The sequence below is a fragment of the Cryptomeria japonica genome, chromosome 2 (genome assembly GCF_030272615.1).
Source record: "Cryptomeria japonica chromosome 2, Sugi_1.0, whole genome shotgun sequence".
NCBI lineage: Eukaryota > Viridiplantae > Streptophyta > Pinopsida > Cupressales > Cupressaceae > Cryptomeria > Cryptomeria japonica.
In genome coordinates, this window is record NC_081406.1 from 619,829,269 (window position 1) to 619,848,360 (window position 19,092).

The following is a 19,092-nucleotide window of genomic DNA, read 5'->3' on the forward strand; positions in this document are numbered from 1 at the left end:
AATCATCAAGAGGTACAACAGAGTTTAAAATACAATCATATAGGAATGATCATGTATCAGGATCTCCATGTATAACTCCAAAACTATAGTGTTAAGATCATGAGGATAATGAATGTGTGCAATGAAATTGAAGAAGTCATCATCAACATGGCAAAAAATCACTCTTAGCACACGATCATTTTATAATTCCAAACAAAAAAAGTACTTGGGTGAGGAACAAGACCATATAAATATAGCGAAAGATGAAGCCAATAAAGATGTTTCAAGATTTAATCTCTCCATTACTTATAGTTTCCCTTTTTCAAGATAATCAAAGAAGGATGAAATAAAAAAACATAATGAACTAAGATAGATCTCCAAATTTATAAACACAACAAGCTTCAACAACAATTAAAAACTCCCAAATATGATCAATACTAGAAATAAATACCCCCAAAAGATAACTTATGTAGCTATTAGGATGTCCGAGTAATCATTCGAAATGGGATATTGGAAAAAAACATACCTAGGGCTAAATAAAGAAGTGCATAGATATAATAGAGGATATCCTAAACACCTTTGTAAAGCCACAAGAATCACAAAATTTGGATGAATAGGAAAAAAAATGAGATTGGATGTCCAAATACAAGATCTGACTGCATTTAGCAATAAAATGCACTATCTACAAAGCATGACGATATGAATTGCTAGAAAGAATACAAGACTAACTTTTCAATGATATCTCATTTGCAAAAAAACCGACTCATGGATTAAAAGTCATAGACATGAAATAAATGTTTTTCCCTATTAGGGCATTAAGAGAAGAGAAAAAGTCTCTTATGGGATGGGCATTGGTTGGCCCATATGATTGGCCATTGATTTTATAAGTACTTGGGTGCTTGTGTGGCCACATGTAGGGGGAATGAGTACTTGAGTTTTTAAAAATAGGTGCATAATCATGCTAAGTGACAAGTTGTTAGAGCTTGGGTAGTAGGCGAGCCATGTCGTCCACCTAGTTAAGCCCCTTGCATGGGAAATAAAACCAAGAACTATGAATTAAGAACAACAAAGTGACATAAAAAAATAAAAATTTATTTAAAAAGCTAAATTCACAGTGAATGACATAATATTGGTGCAACGAATGATGTAGAAGTTGTGCACGCCTACAAAGAAAATATTTTCACTAAAACATTCACCAATAGAATCTACTAGTTATTGATACCTACTCACAACCTATGCATGATATTGAATGGTATGGATGCGTATAATGTATATATTTTATATGATGTATCTAGATTTTTTTTTTTGATTCTATAAACCCTAACAAAAAAAGGGCTAAAATGTTTTGTTGTTCAAAATTAAACTATTATATATGAAGATAAGGTTTTTTTGGGTGTTTTGGACTCAATGATGAGGTCTTATCCAGAAATAAACCTCAAAAGTCTCATTACCAAATCGCCCATAGATTTGTGGAGCTTGCATATATGGATCTATCATACTATGTAAGATATGATAGTGAGATGACACACTAAGGATTACCTACAAAACAAAAATAATCTTCCACAAGAGGAAATGGCAAGAGAATAGCTTGTTTGATTATGGATGCAAAATGTGTAATGATAAAAATGGATCAATCCCTTATATGATATAAAATGTACATGACAAATTATATAGATAGGGTTCATAGACATGATTAGACATGATTATGATAATTGTCTTAATCTTATGACACAAGACAACTAGAGATAGAACAAGATCACATGATGAATAGACTTCTAGAAATATTCCTAAACCAATAAGTAAAATTAACATTGGACATGTATGAATGGGACCTACTAGGTGAACTATTTAGGTAAAACATCTTGTTCACACCAATATTTCATGCTTGCAATATCCTTTGTTCTATCTCTCCATGGGGGCATTTCTTTCTCTTATTAGTGAAATTATAGGAACATATCCATATACTTTCTAAAGTTTCCTCACCTTCTTTCCCTTTTCTACATTAAAATCAATTTCATATCCTTCATTTATGCAATAATCCCAAGGGACATATCCACTTGTACTTTCATGAATGCACCTAAACACCCACATTGTTGGTGCTCATTGTAGCGTTAATAGAATATGAACCACTTAGTAATAAATTATACTAGCATGTGTTCTTCACATGACCTACCTTTTATGCCTCTAATGGTTGACCTTATAATGTAGTTTGTCAATGCTCATGATTTGTGAAGGTATTGTATGGTTCCCAGCTATAGAGCATGACAGCCCTTGAACCACACCTTTCTATTTTCTTGTGTGTTTATTTTGTATGTTTGTTATTTTTTTGCCTTCTTTTATACATTTTTAGTATATTAGGTGTTATGATTTGATAATATATTTATTTTATGTTATATTCATCTAATTCTTTTCTTTTATAATTTTTATATGTTATTTTAACATTGCTTTTCATTAATTTTTTTTATTAATATATATTTTTTACTTCTTTTTCAAGGCCCATAATTACTTTGATTGAATAATTTCTTACATAATTGATAGTACCCTTTTGGGTATACAATAAACATATTTAATTTTAGTATTTCATTTATGTACTTTAGTATAGAATATCATCTAACATCATTAGCCCACTAAAGTGGAGGTGCGGGAGCGGGGCGGGGGGGGGGGGAGGGGAATATAATCTATAAAATTGTGTACCCTTATAATCTCACATTACATTTTGGACCCACTATAGTCTCTATATTCAATAGCATCTCTTTTTGGATCATTAGAAACTTTCCTTTGCCTTTTCTATTCATTGTGCCAAGGTCATTCCCTCCTATAGCCTATAATGAAAAAACATATTCTAGATGTATTAACCTTGTTGTTTATTAGTGTTTGGCCTTTTTATGGATTTTTTTTTATTACCTATTTTAAGTGTTTTATGACCTATTAGTTGTATAGGTTACTTGTAAATACTCCAAAGTGAATCTTAGTGGCTCTTTCAACCTTGAGTCACCTAATTTTTCCTTCTAAAATCATTTTGAATGATCTCTCTCAATCTTCCAAATAATTATTCTACATGTACTTTATAATTATTTACCTATTTTGAGTATTTTAAATCTCTAGTTTTATAATATCATTTCACTCCATTGAAGGTATTAGTAGTGTTCTAAAACTAGATTTGTCTCCCTTAGCTTCTCCAACTAGTTAAAGTGATCTTGTCATTTTATTATTATTATTAGTGTTCTACATTCTAATTTCTTGCCTCCATTGTCGTAAAATCTTTACACACATACACACACAAGTATATCACTCCTTGTAGACCTATGATTGGTATTCAAAGCCTTTATCACTAACTTTAACTCCTAAAAAACAAGTAGGACAATGACACACATGCTTTTTATATTTTAATAGCTACTCATGAAGGAAAATAGACCCAAATAAGGCCTTTACCATTCATGTAAAGATCCTAAGAAGTCTCAGCATCTCCTCTCATTTTTGTTATGTTTTTAATAAAGCACAAAATAGTAATATATTTATTTTTATCTTGGATGTCCCCGCAACACAATAGTTGTTGTGAGCCTTGTTGAGAGGGCAGTATTGGGTTTGAAACCCTGAAGAATTAAGGATGATCTTAGGAGGATTTGGATGCCCCCCCCACATGTGACTATTTGTAGGTAAGACAAACCAATAATGCTCCCCATGCAATGGAACACATACCCACATACCACACAACAAGAGAGATGGAGGTGTGTACAGACAATGAAGACATGGATATGTTGGTAGGATCTGCCCATATCAAAGATATAAGGAGGAGTCCCTACATGCAACGATGGATCAATAAAGGTGACCCTTGTGTGTGGGAATGGAGTGATAAGGAGATAGACACTTGCATGTAGAAGATGGAGAGATAAGGAGATAGACACCCATGCACGAAAGATAGAGAGACAAGGAGATACCTGCGCATGGTGACAAAGAAATAAGGTGATGCATGTGCGTAGTAACATGGATATAAGGGTGAGTTGTCATGTGCATGCAACATAGTGATAAGGTGGAGATGCCAAGCGCACACAATAGCAAAAAAATATCTAAGGATGAGGTCCCTAAAAAAAATGGCCTCACTGGTTCATAGCTCTAGTCAAAAGTGTTAATGGCTTCAACTTTTATTGATAAAAAAAATGCAACTTTTTATTTTGCTCTCTATATGCATTTTTAAATATACTACACACTATTTTTTTTGCTCGATAATATGTGTTTTTTTATTCAAAATAAAAAAAGAGTACATCCATGGATATTCTAAACTTCCAAACAAAAAGAAAAACTCCCCCAAACCACCCAACACCAAACAGTTAACTAGTTACAACTAAACCCTCATAATTTCCAGGACCCATCACCCACATGCATATACAAAATTCGCATTCACAGTTTCAGTTTTTAAACGAGAAAATGCAAATCGCGTGAAGCTACCCAATTGCTACGAGTGCAAAAATTAAAATATACAGGCCAATTAAAACCAAACATAAGCAATTTAACTGTTAATTCAAAAAAGAAAGAGTAAATTCATGCACCTTGAGAGCTCCCTTCCTCTGCATTTATAGTGATCTCACACATCGTCTTCCTCTTGCACGGTCTTAACACTCTGCCTTCCACATTTTTGTCTTTCGTCTTGGCTTGTCAAATCACTTCATCAAGTTCCTTAATTTGCACAACAAGCTTCAATGCTTCCCACCCTTGTTTGGCTTCCTCCCTACAGTGTGCTCGACCACAATCTTTCGGCAATTGAATGAAAGGCATGGGTTTCTTGACTCGTTCATGTGGCACCACTGCAATTCCCTCACTGACATCTATTCCTACCCCAAGATTACCCATTCCATAATTGAATACATGCCAACAAAATAGTCATTGTGCAGTATTGTCTCCATCACCTTTTTCACCACCTCCACTGGTTCGCCAACATCCAATCCCCATGCCATGATTAATGTAAACATGTCCATGTTCATGCGATACATGTGACTGAGATTGCCAAAATCCTTCCCTAAAATTAATGGCACACTCTTAATCAGTTTTTCATCTTGAAAAAGAAACATCTCTCAGAGCCTTCTTTCTGTGACATCTCTAAGGAATGGACATAATTGCTTCTTAGTCTTCAGCATGAAATTAGCCTCCATGATCTCTTTGCAAGCCCCTGACATCTCCCCTCACTTTTCCAGTTCAAAGCTTCTTCAAGAAGGAAGGTTACCAAAATACCAGGCAGTGAAAACAAATAAATGCGCATACTAACTGTAATTCCCTCCCGTATTAAGTGCATTGTCCCCCGCATACTGCCACCCTTTTTTCACCCAACTTCTCCGGATAGAGAAGTTAATGAGTTTTGTTAGGGTCGTACTCTCTATGATGGCCACCAACTCGATCACTCTAATTGCTCACGTAAACTTCCATGTCCAACAATTAACTGCATCACATCTTAATTCACCTACTTTTTCAAAATTCAAATTCCACTAAGTTGGCCATTATACATTTGTATCATCGCCACCCCACCATCTTGTGACAAACTTGTCCAACTCACAGGCCACATTAGACAATAGGTCCGCCACCCCATTTGTTGCTCTATGAATGTGAGTTATCTTGAAATCTTGAAAGGATCGAAGCCTCAAACAAATAATCGAAATGAATTTATTTATTCTCCAACTCGGTGAAGCCCTTTTCACTATTGCTTCCACCACAATTTTTGAGTCCCCCTCTAAGTGTACCTTCAAAATTTTTATATTGCTTGCCAAATCTAGCGAAAGCAAAGCAACCTGTGCCTCAGCTTCATTATTCATGCCATCTTGTAATCTCTGCGCCCCTTTGAACAACACTTTACCTTTCTCATCATGAGCTACACACCTTGCACCTTAAATACCCAGATTTCCCCTTGAAGCTCCATAAAAATTGATCTTGATCCACCATTTATCTAGTTCAGTCCACACCTCATTAGAATCCTTTCCACCACTAGAAGAAGGATTAACCCTAAAAAACCCATGAACAGGTCTAAATTTCAACAGAGGCCATCAAGATTGAATAAGTTTATCCGCCATATTAAAAGATTGCTTAACAAAATTATGATCTGTAGTCGACGAAGAAATGACTTCCAAAATGGCCTTTTCCACTCTATCACACAAAATCTCCCTCGATTCTGATTTATCTTGAAAGAGGCATCTATTTCTGTCCTTCCAAATTTACCATACTACGATTGAAGGCAAAATAATCCAGATGCTAGAGTAAACTGATCTCCTTTTCTCAATGAACCAGCTCTTAAATAAGTCAATTACCCTATCTAGCAGAGGAATCTCCCATCCCAATTTGAACAACAGGAACTTCCATATTCATTGTGACTTCTCACAATTTAATAACAGATGGTCCAATGATTCATCATCCGCTCTACACATAATACATTGAAAAGGACCATTAAATCCCAACCTGTCAAGTCTGTGCCCCGTCCAAATTCTCTTTTTCAAAGCTAGCCAAGCAAACACACCAACCTTCAATGAACAAGGGGAGCTCCAACATAATTTTGTCGACCACTCTTCATTTATCATTGAAATTTTCAATGATCCTATATCCTAGTTTGACTGAATACAACCCTGATTTTGCCCAACACCATTTAATTATATCTTCCTTCTGAGAGAGATATGGTCTGTACTCACTAAGAATATCCTAAAAAATAGCCCACTGAGAAGAGGATAACAAGAGTGCACTCACATCTTTCCATGCCCATTCCTCCACACCATTCCTACGGATTTTTTACATATAATCACTTACCTTCAATCTCCAATTCTGTTCTGTCACCAGTCTAATTCTCTCCACATTCAACCTCATAGCTAGAGGTAGTCTTCCATTCCACGAATCAGTCCATAAATATGCTTTCTCCCCATTTCCCAACTGCCAAGTGATATGCTTCGTAATAATTTTCCTGCATGAAGCAAGAAAATTCCAAATAGCTGATCCATGTGGGAGATCTCTCATGGTAAAAATTCTTTCCCTAGACAATGAGTCCAGATACTTGTGCTTTAGGAATTGGACCTGATGCTCCTGCAAAAAGGGAAGGTTAGTCAATGATAACCAAACACAAACAAGAAGGAAAGACAAACTGTTAGTGTCAGAAATCATATACAAAATACTTTTCTACACAAGCATATCAAAAGAGATATCAAAAGCATGATAAAATATCTAACTAAGAAGGTAAATATGACGAGGCATCTCCAAATGCCTCCTAACATGCTCTTGGTTTCTTCTCCTTTGTTCCTCTCCTCTCCAAGTTCCAAAATAGTGTAGCTCTCAGCAACTTTTTGCACTATGGATGCTTATGGAGGTTTGAGATTGAAGTATTGCTCTAAATGTAAATAAAGAAGCTAATACTAAGCTATTGATACTAAAATGATTTATTTTATCCAAAATGACAATATATGAGTTGATTATGCTAAAATTCTCTCTCAAAATGCTTATAGCTTAAATGCATACAAATTTTCAGGATCTAGATTATGAAGAAATGAGCTCTATTTATAGGTAAAATGGAGCAATGGATGGTTGAGATTGAGCAATCTCAACAAGGGTCAGGATTGAATGGTTTGAGATCCATGTGAGGGCTTTCAACCCAATCCCAAAATGACAAGTGTCAATGTGAGATAGGTTGAGAGGAGAGGGAATAAACATTAAATGCTTGACATGACCTTGAGAGTTAAGGTTAAGGTTAGTTGAATGAATAAACTCTTTATTCAAAGAATAAAGCTTTTATCCAATGGATAAACTCTTGTGCAAAGCAAAAGGGATAAACATGGTCAAAGCAATAAATGCTTGAGGAGACACATAAGTGCAAGTTGAAATAACCATAAATGGTTATGTAAGAGCCATTAGTGATTTTGGAAGACTTTGGAGGTTAAATTGTTGAACACACAAAACATTAAATGCTTTTTCAAAGACTTTGGAGTCTTTGAGAAGTGACTTAAAGTTGCTTAGGAATGTGACAATAATTAGGGGATGGATTAGGCTAATTAGGAAGGGGTTAGAAGAATCTAGAAGGGGGTTTATGAATGCAATTGGATTTGGTGGGTGAGGGAAAATAGGATTTTTATTAAAATAAATAAATTTATTTCAATAAATGTGTGCAAGTTGCATTTGTAGGAAAATGCAAGTGGGGGGGGATAAATGATTTAAATAAATATTTTATTTAATTTATTTAAAAGAGGAAAAGGGGGATTTAATTAAATAAATAGATTTTATTCATTTAATTGATTGTGAATTTGGTTGAATGAATTATTTAAAATAAATTGTATAATTTATTTAATTAATAGGAGAATGTTTGAAGATGAATTAATTAAATATTAATTTAATTAACTGAGGGCTAGTGGATTTTCAATCAAATAAATAGGAAATATTCATTTAATTAAATTGGACAGATTTGTGTGACTACATTTGCCCCTCTTTGGGACTGTGCGGTTTATTGCGTCGTTTCAAAAAAAGAAAAATAGGTGTGAAGAAATGCCCCATAAAATATAAATTTAATGGGTGGTATGCCCCCTCGAGAGATGGGCCAATTTTTTTTGAAAAATCGGGCGATCTCTCGAAAAAGAATGAAAATTGGTAGGGTGGTAGAAGAGAAGAAGTTAGCAATACGGGTGAAAAATAGAAGAAATCGGGGGTAAAATGGAGAAATGAGAGGTTCGAGAAGTTCACGGGGACTACGGCGATGAGCGGGGGAAAGGTTACGGTGACGACGAAGGGTTTATATGGGGAGAAAGGGGTGAAAACAGGATCATTTGTTATCGCGACCAGTGTGAAACCAGAGCTCTGAGATTGACTTTTGAGAGGAGTGAGCACCAGTCAGGATGCCGATACCAGTTGCAGAGCATCGATTCGAGTGAGTCCGTCGGTTCCAGCGGCCAGACGACTATGGACCAGTGGTACGCAAATTTGAATTTTGAATTTTTATGCATTTTGGTCATGTTTTCTGCTGAGTCGGAACAATAGCGTTGAAACTACGTTTTGACGCTATTGTCCAATTAACTAGCACTATTGTGCCGCAATGACACTATTGAGGTGTTGTTTGAGCGCTTTTGCAAATTTTAGCGCTATTGTAGGCTAGTTTAGGCGCTTTTGATGGATGAGCGCTATTGAGTGCTTAATTGAGCACTTTTGTCGTTAATCAGTGCTATTGTAGAGTTTTTGTAGCACGTTTGTAGTTTTAGCACTTGTGGATAGCTAATTAAGCGCTTTTGTTAGGGGTTCCGCGCTATTGTAGGTAAGTAGCGCTTTTGTGTGCAAAATAACACTTTTGTTTGCAAGATAAGGAATGCCCCAATTTGTGTGAAAATCTTCCGATGCCAAAAATGGATGGATAGGGAGGTGGAGTGGGAGTTGTTTTGAACCATAGCAGCCTGATGAGACTTAGGTCATTTTTAGGATAAATGCCTGGTGAAGTTTAGGTGTGCCATGATTACTTACTTGTTGAGACCCGAAGATACTTGATCAAAGTCTGTTGATAGTCTTAGGTTTAAACTTTAAGAAAGTTTGAAAACAAAACAATTGATTAGGAGTGATTGATGTCCGTGTGCAGGAGGATCTACGCGTGTTGCAGTTACGCGAGAGACATCCAACGACACAGGGGTTGCGGGATCGGCTGGCAGAGGCTGAGATCGATTGCATTGCAGCTACCGGTTTGTATGATGTGATGCACATGTCCGTGATTTGGATGAATCACAGATTGATTACTGCGTTATTAGAGCATTGGCACAGCGAGACGTGCACTTTTCACCTTGCATAGGAGGAGATGACAGTGACCCTGAAGGATGTGTGGCGCATCCTGCGTATTCCGATTCGGGGGGAGCTGGTGACATATGATAGATCCTGGGGGACTCTAGCAGTACAGAGGTTCTTCGATGAGGATGTTTTCATTGATGATGGCTTCATTGCTTGGGAGGAGATTGCTACATTATACGAGCCTTTACCAGTAGTTGTGGTAGGCATTGTTGGAGGACTACTATGTCCAGATAGGTGCTCTCATGGTTTGGTCGTTGGATGGGGACATGTGATAGAGCAAATGATTACAGAGGGGACCCAATTTGCCTGGGGATCGTGCGTGCTGATGCACCTCTATCAGGAGCTGCATGAGGTGGTATATCGTGGGAGGGGCTCACTAGCAGTGGGAGTGACACTGCTACATATTTGGGCATGGGAGCACCTACCAGTGACTCGACTAGTGAGTCTTAGGTTCTGAGTAGTGGATCAACCATATATGTTCATGTATAGCGGTATGATGAGTCAGCACCACCTGGGGAAGTTAGAGTGGTGGCGGCGGGCATTGGATGATCTCGATGTAGTTATATGGAGACCTTACCTGGAGTGCGAGCCCTGGGATGATGATGCTGAGGCACTGCCATATGTGTTTATGACCCGATTCCTCATTGGGAGGACCTCATATCATGTAGAGAGACAGGTACCTGGTAGAGTGTTGAGACAGTTTGGACGGCAGCTGGGACTGCCTAGAGGATCAGGGGAGTATGCTCGGGTGATACGAGAGAGATATGCCTGGGGGCCAGTACTTTCGTATGACCAGGCACTGGCAGAGTTTCAGATGCTACAGGCGAGACCTTGGGATATATAACCGAGGGTTGTGGATGTAGGGGTATCGGATGAGTACACGCAGTACCTGGCGGCTCATCTGATTCTACGGATATCTGATCCAGTAGAGCCGGTGCCCAATTTTGAGGATGAGAGGGGATGGAGACGAAGGAGGAGAGGAGGTCGAGGACCTATGGTAGCTGGATGAGGGAGAGGAGATGGTGGAGATGGAGGAGGAGGGGATGGAGGAGGGGGGGATGGGGGAGGTGGTGGAGGAGGTGGTGGTGGAGGTGGAGGAGGTGTTGGGTTGGGCAGTTGGATCCAGCGGAGAGGGAGAGGTGGATTGCCACTGCGGATATCGCAGGGACCATTGATGCAGGGAGGAGTTAGATTGGGCGGGAGAGGGATGGAGAGGGAGATACTGATGGATAGAGGGGAGAGAGCCATTGGAGAGGGATACACCGGTGAGGCAGCCATGGAGACAGGAGAGGGATCAGGTGGAGATGTGCGGGAGCGATTGATAGTACATTTGCAGTCGTGACTTGAGACATCTGAGACACGGGTGGAGGATTTGGAGGCTGAGGTGGCAGCTAGAGATGTGCAGCTATTTGCACGAGAGGTAGAGCTGACTGTAGTGCTGCAGGAGAGAGATCAGGCCATGGACAAGGTGATCCAGTTGCAGGAGAGAGTGAGGGTTTTGGAGGGAGTACAAGGACAGGGGCCATCTATGGAGGCATTGGCGAGGGAGGTACGGAGAGCAGGTGGAGAGGTTGATTATTGGCGGGGCCTATATGAGCAGGTGGTACCATCCAGTTAGTGAGCACTGAGCTATTTGCAGATGCAGTAGGCCAGATCAGAGCAATCCCAGAGGATGCAGAGCAGTGTGGGTGTGATGGGTCCTCTACGGAGAGATAGGTCAGGGGGTGTAGGAGCTAGTGGGGGATTGATGGGGTGTAGGAGCTAGTGGGGGATTGATGGGGCCTCCACGGAGAGATAGATCAGGTGGTGCGGGGACGAGTGGGGGAGCAGGTGGCGATGGTGGTGCAACATCTGGTCAGAGTGACATCTGAGAGAGCATTTTGCATATATGTATTTTTATTTTTGGACTGTATCTTGGATGGCTCTTGGTAGTCAATTTTGTAGACTTCATTGTACTTTGATATATGAGATGATATATATGAGGAGATCCCATTTGTTTTTGATTTATATGCATATTGTGATGTATGGATGCTATGCAGGATGATGTTTTATGAGTTTATGCTTAGATGGACATGTGTATATGTATGCATTGATGAGATGATTCCTATATGCATGGTTTTATGATGATTTATGATGTTCGATACTAACATATGAATGCAGGTTTATTCATGTGTGCATGTTTTGTTTTGACATACTACTTTATGTATGTAATGCCATGATGACGATGTATGCTTATGATGATTTATGGACAGGATTTTGGTGTTTCCTGTTTTGATATAATGATAAGATAATGATATGCAAATGATAAATGCAATGAATGAATGGTTTATGCATGGATATGCAACTTGATTTTTTTAGATGAATAAACAAATGTAAAGTACAAATGTTTTTATGATGATGTCTAAATGAATGCATATGTATAATGGATATATAAATGGTATGAACCAATGTTTTGGAAACAAAGGGGTTTATGATTCTAAATGCTTAAAAATGTGTTTAAGTAAAAATGAGAATGTGATGATAATGCAACTTATGGTTTAATAATTGCACCTTAATGCAATTTAAAAAAGGATAATGAATGCAATGTAAATGAATCCTAAAATGAGCATAATAAGATACTTAATAATGGATGAATGAATGCACCTTTTAACTAATGAATAGATAAATGAATGCATGCAATGATAAATAATAAAGGATGATAAAGAATGATAAAATGATAAGTGATAACTGACACTAGATGAATGCATAGCAAATGGTTAATACAATCAAGGACAATTGGATCCTATGAATGAATCTAATCATCATGATTATGCAATGATGCAAATGATTAATGAAGACTAATGTCAACAAACTATATGAACTATATGCAATTTAATTAAAATGACATGAATGTACTTAATGCAAAATGCAACTAAATGTGATGATCATGATGAAAGCAAGGTTTTTTAGACTTTGCATGATACATTGATGATGTATCAGAGTACTCGGTCGTGATTGTATCCAAAACCAGCTCAATTCTTACATAACTGTTCATATTAACCTTGCTCATGTTTGCATACAAATCATACATATGAATGAGTGAATGGATGGGTGATATGCAATGGAATGCAATATATAAATAGATGAGATGAAATGACGATCCATAGTGCTCTATTTTCATCATTAAGCTTTAAAATGTTGGAAGAGAATACAAGCATCTTGACATAATGTTTCAAGATGACCTGAGTATTTCTTACATAGATTGGATATAGCAAGTTAATACAAATGACTTGATATAAGGGTCAAGTCGACCAGAGTATTGCTTGCGGAACAGACAAAGATCAGCTCCGTTCGTGCATGACTTGGATCGTCCTCCTTGATCTTGAATTGATCATATCTTGAGACAAGTTCATACGTTAATAAGAGATAAAACCTTTATCCAATTTGGATGAGGGAGGAGGAACCAAAGAAAGAGCATTCGTACCTGCAAGCAAACAATATGTACATAAAGAATAAAGAATATGGATCCTTGGTAATGGTTCATGCTCATATGGTCGAGGTATACATTGTAGTCAACAAGCCGTAATGATCTATGACTGCATTTTGCATAAGATCATGTAGCTTAGTGAACTTCCCACGTAGACACCATTAGTATATGCCCCAGAACTTCATCGGAATTATTCGCAGAAGATACACAAACAATGCTGTAAGAACCTGATACAAATAAACGAATGAATTATTCACAAATCAACCAAGTATTTGATAGCTTAACACAATTTTCTTATCAAAGAAAACATCATTTTGTCTTTGTTTTGGTAAGGAAGGATGCATCCTTGTTGAAGACAGTTTGATTGTTGATGTCGATTGTTTTGGTCAATTTTGAGAAGTGATCATCATGCGAGGATTTTTCAATGCTTGTTTGGTATTTGCACGAATGAGTATGTACCCATGTTTTTGTTTGATCTTTGATGTTTTCTGATTTTTTTTGGATTTTGAATTGTTTTGAATGTTTTTGGTATTTCATGAGATAGTTTTCCAATGTTTTTGGTATTTTTGAATTGTTTTGAATGTTTTTGTTGATTTTGTGAGATAGTTTTGAATGAAGAACTCAATGAATCACGAAAAAAATGTAGAATCCACTTCCATCAAGAGGTTAAGGGCATTGCCCCCAGTTTAGACATGACTATGAGAAAGCGGGATGCAAGACACATGGAGCACTATCTCAATTGCAAATAAATAACAAGCCATGGTTTTGGGCGGATGGATGTGTGTATGAAAGGAATGTGATTGCAACAAGCCTGAAAGACAATGGAGCCATAGCTTTTATGAGTGGCACCTGTTTGCTAGGTTTTCACCATCGTACTTACCCAAGGTGCCACTGGAGTGGTTGTTCACCGTTTGGATGCATGATTTTTCTCTTACTCTTTTGGTGCTTTTGTATTTTCTTTGGGACATTTATCTGAATGTTTTTGGTATTTTTGCTAGTATATATGGGAGCCTGATGCTCTGTACAACTTTTTAGGTGTAAAACCGTTTGAGGTGCATGCTGTTGATCGGATCTGCTAGCGGTTCTCCTTCTGAAGTAGCCAACTGATATGCCCCAGATCCAAATACAGCAGTGACAACATATGGCCCCAGCCAATTTGATTCAAACTTACCTTGATGTTCTCGGTTGGGTTGGTTATGAAGATTTTCTCGAAGAACAAGATCACCTACCTCGAATGTACGAGGTCTAACTCGATGATTATAGCTTCTGCTCATGCGCTGCTGATAGGCCTTAAGGTGATTGTATGCAGCTTGTCGCTTCTCATCAAGTAGCTCTAAGTCTTGAAGATAGGATACTCTGTATGCTTCATCATCTATGAGATTGTGTAAGGAAACCCATAGTGATGGGATCTCAACCTCAATAGGTAAAATAGCTTCTGCACCATAGACCAATAAGTAGGGAGTTGCACCTGTAGGGGTTCGAATGCTAGTTCGATATGCCCATAGTGTTGGATTCAATTGAACATGCCAATCACGTCCGACATCATTGACTGTCTTCTTGAGGATTCTCAATATGTTTTTATTTGATGCTTCAGCCTGACCATTGCCTTGTGGGTAATAGGGGGTGGAAAAGCGGTGTTGGATGTGAAATTTCTCATAGAGTTCACGGACATCCTAATTTTTGAAAGAAAGATCGTTATCTGTGATGATGGACATGGGTACACCATACCGACAGATGATGTAATTGAGAATGAATGAGGCGATCTGCTTGCCGGTAACTTGGGTAAGTGGAATAGCTTCGATCCACTTTGTGAAATATTCGGTGGCAGTAATAATGAATTTATGGCCATTGGATGAAGATGGATGGATTTTACCCACAAGGTCAAGGCCCCATTGACAAAAAGGCCATGGTGTTGTGATTGGTTGCAATTCCTGTGTAGGTGCATGTATTAGGTTGCCATGAACTTGGCATTTCTTGCACTTTCTGACAAAGTAGTATGAGTCTTTTTCCATAGATGGCCAATAGTATTAAGTGCGCATGAGTTTCTTGGCTAGTGACGGACCGCTTGCATGAGTTCCACAAATTCCTTCATGTACCTCTTCCAAGGCCTTTGTTATCTCATCTTGTTCCAGACATCGAAGGAGAGTACCATCAAGACTGCGTTGGTATAGGGTTTCGACAATAATGGTATAAGAGCAGTTTGGCGAATGAAGGTTTTACGTTGGTTATTCGATTGGTTAGGAGGAAGGGTGTGATCGCGGAGATAGGTGTAAAACTCATCGTACCATGGGGATTCAGAACCGACAAGGTGACATATCATCTCGGATTCAGGGATGTCATAAGTGGGGATCCAAAGTTGTTCTACCAAGAACTCGTAGTGTGTTGAATTCTGTGGAAGATCTAAGAGAGATACGATAGTAGCCATAGCGTCAACAGCTCAATTCTGATCTCTTGGTATTTGCTCAAAAGTAATTGTAGTAAATGATGCCTTTAGACTGTCCACCATTTGCTTGTATGGCATGAGTTTATCATCCTTGGTCTGATATTCATCTGTTGCTTGTAGAATGACCAGTTGGGAGTCGCCATATACTTGTAGTTCTTGTAATTTCCATTGTACGGCTAGCTTGAGTCCTATGATCAAGGCCTCATACTCTGCTATGTTGTTTGTGCATGGAAATGTGAGCCGGTAAGACTTCGGGATGCTGTCACCTTGAGGTGTGATAAATAGAATGCCTGCCCTCGAGCCATGCCTAGTATATGAACCATCAAAGTATAGTTTCCATGGTTGTGCTGTTGTGATCATGAATATCTCTTCATCTGGAAAATTGGAAATGAGAGGATGATCGCCCATGAGGGGTGCATCGGCCAACTGATCTGCAATGACTTGTCCTTTGATAGCTTTACGGTCTACATACTCGATGTCAAATTCACTGAGAATTATCACCCATTTGGCCAAGCGACCTGTTAATGCTGCTTTGCTGAGTAAATACTTGATTGGATCAATCTTTGCAATGAGTTGTACCTTGTGTGTTAACAGATAGTGCCTCAGTTTAGTGGCTGCCAAGATTACTGCTAGGCAAGCTCGCTCAATGGGTGTGTAATTGAGTTCATAGCCCACCAGTGTATGAGAGATGTAGTAAACATCACATTCTTTCCCTTCTGCATTATGTTGTGCCAGTAGTACACCCAACGGTGTACTTGTTTCTAAGATATAGAGTAGTAGAGGTCTACTTGGATCTGGTGGGATCAACAATGGCGTATTCATGAGATAATCTTTTAGCATCTGGAATGCTTGCGCTTGCATCCCATTGAAAGCGGATTTTTTTGTGTAGCAGGTGTGTGAATGGGTGACATTTATCAGCTAGTTGTGCAATGAATCTTCAGATGGATTGTAGCCGTCCTTGTAATGTCCTTAGTTGACTGATATTCTTTGGTGGTGGCATGTCCATGATTGCTTTGACCTTTGCTGGGTCGACCTTAATACCTTTGCTTGAGACAATGTATCCTAGAAGCTTCCCGGAGGTTACTCCAAAGACACATTTCTTTGGGTTGAGTCGAACATGGTATTGTTCCAGTCTATCAAAGATTTTATCTAATATGCCGAGATGACCTTCTCTGGTGAGTGATTTTGCTAGTAAGTCATCAACATAATCTTCCATCATAGTATGCATCATGTCATGGAAGATGGTGGTCATTGCTCGTTGATAGGTCACTCCTGCATTTTTTAGACCAAAAGGCATTACATTCCAGCAGTATGTGCCCCATGGACATGTGAAGGTTGTCTTATGTTGATCCTCTGGTGCGATCATTATTTGATTATACCCTGAAAAGCCATCCATGAGTGAAAGCATGGCATGTCCTACTGTCAGATCTACTATGATGTCGATGTTTGGTAGGGGGAAGTCATCCTTAGGACATGCCTTATTTAGATCTCTAAAGTCAGTACAAATGCGGATGCCCCCTTTTGGTTTGCCGATAGGAACAATGTTGGATATGCAGTCTACATAATCAATTGGTCTAATGAAACCAACATCTAGGAGTTTCTTGAGTTCTGTTTTGACTAGTACTGCAATCTGAGGATGCAAAGCTTCTACTTGACAAGTTTGGCTCCTTCTGCTACGGTGAGGTGATGCATGACTAAATCAGGATCAAGCCCAGGCATGTCTGCATATGACCATGCAAAGTTGATCTGACGCTTTTGAAAGAACTCTACAAACTTGGGTTGTTCTTCTGGAGTTAAAAGAGATGCCAGATGTATGAGGTGAGGAGTTTCAGGAGTCCCCACATTGTATTCTTTGGTTTCCTCAAAGAGAATCGTTGATCGTTCCTGTTGTGTACTAGTAGGGAGAATGTCAAACCCTTCATCCTCAGGTGCCTCAGAGAGGTTTTCACCATTGGATACGCTCTTTCTTTTTACTTTTGTTGAATCAAATAGTGCCACAGTGTGGTTTTCACTGGAAGATCCATGTTTTATTGTTATATTTTTGCAGCTGAAAGGTTTGGCATCCGCCCCAAAGTATGCTGCGCTATTAAGTTCTATGGCGAATCCAGCTTTATGATGACTTTGGCAATCACTTTATACAAAGTATTACAAATGGAAATTGGTCTAAAATCAGCAAAGGATTCAACATGCTCCACTTTGGGGATAAGAGCAATGAAAGTGCAATTCAATTCCTTTGCTACTCGAGCACTTTCCCTTGCCTCCTCCACTACAACCCACACCTCAGAACCAACCACCTCCTAGAAATGTTGATAAAAAAGGCAGGGTAACCATCGGGCCTCGAGGCCTTATCTCCTTCCATCGAAAAAACAACCCGTCTCACTTCTTCCAACTGAATAGGTCTACATAGCATCTGGTTCTGACTTTTTGTTAGAATTTTATGGATATTCGCAAGCAGAGTATTCTGTTGATGTTAATTAAGATTATCATTCTGCTTCAATAACTCACTAAAGAAGTCCACAACTTCTTTATTTATGTCTTCCACCTTGTCCAGTAATCTATTGGCCCTGCTCCTAATAGATGTAATTTTGTTCCAAGAACGCCTAACCTTCACCAAATTATGAAAGAACTTCATTTTCCTATCAACATCTTTCAACCAACACTCCAGAGACTTTTGTTTCCAATAAACCTCTTCCCTAGCTAGGATTTCATCATACTTGGATTTCAAATTCTTCTCTTTATTAAAGATTTCATTTGTCATACCTTGATCCATTATGACCTTTTGGACCTCCTCAATTTCATATTCGATGGCAACCTTATCTGCAAAGATGTTCCCAAATTTTAGTCTATTCCATTCCTTTAACTTCCCCTTTAGGAACTATAGCTTCTTGAAAAACTTGAAAGCATTTGTGTCGTAGATCTCCCGAGCCTCAGCCCACCATTCCCCAATTGTTTCGAAGGCTACTATTTCGCAGCCACAATTTTTCAAATTTGAAAGGACACCTTATTGGAGAATAGTCATGCACCACTAGTAGCTCAAAAGGAAAGGGATTCGAGCTAGTCATTGGTTTAATGGTAGCCTCAAAGAGAAGCATCTTATCATCCCAATTACCTCCCACAAAGAACCTATCCAACTTTTCTACAATATGCTCCCCACCCATTCTTCTGTTAGACCACGCGTAGACTCCACTGTTAGTCTAGATCTCTCTTAGGCTATTATCCAGGACAAAATTATGAAAACCAACTTGCAAACCTATCACACCCCGTTTACCCCCTTTCGTATCAGCCATATATAAAATTGCATTAAAATCCCCACTAAGAATCACCAACTCCTCTGATAAGTTAAGAAAAATCACTAACAATTGTTGCCAAACATCCGACTGTATTCTAGCTTTAGCAGGGCCATAAACATTTAATAGGAAAAAATCACAAT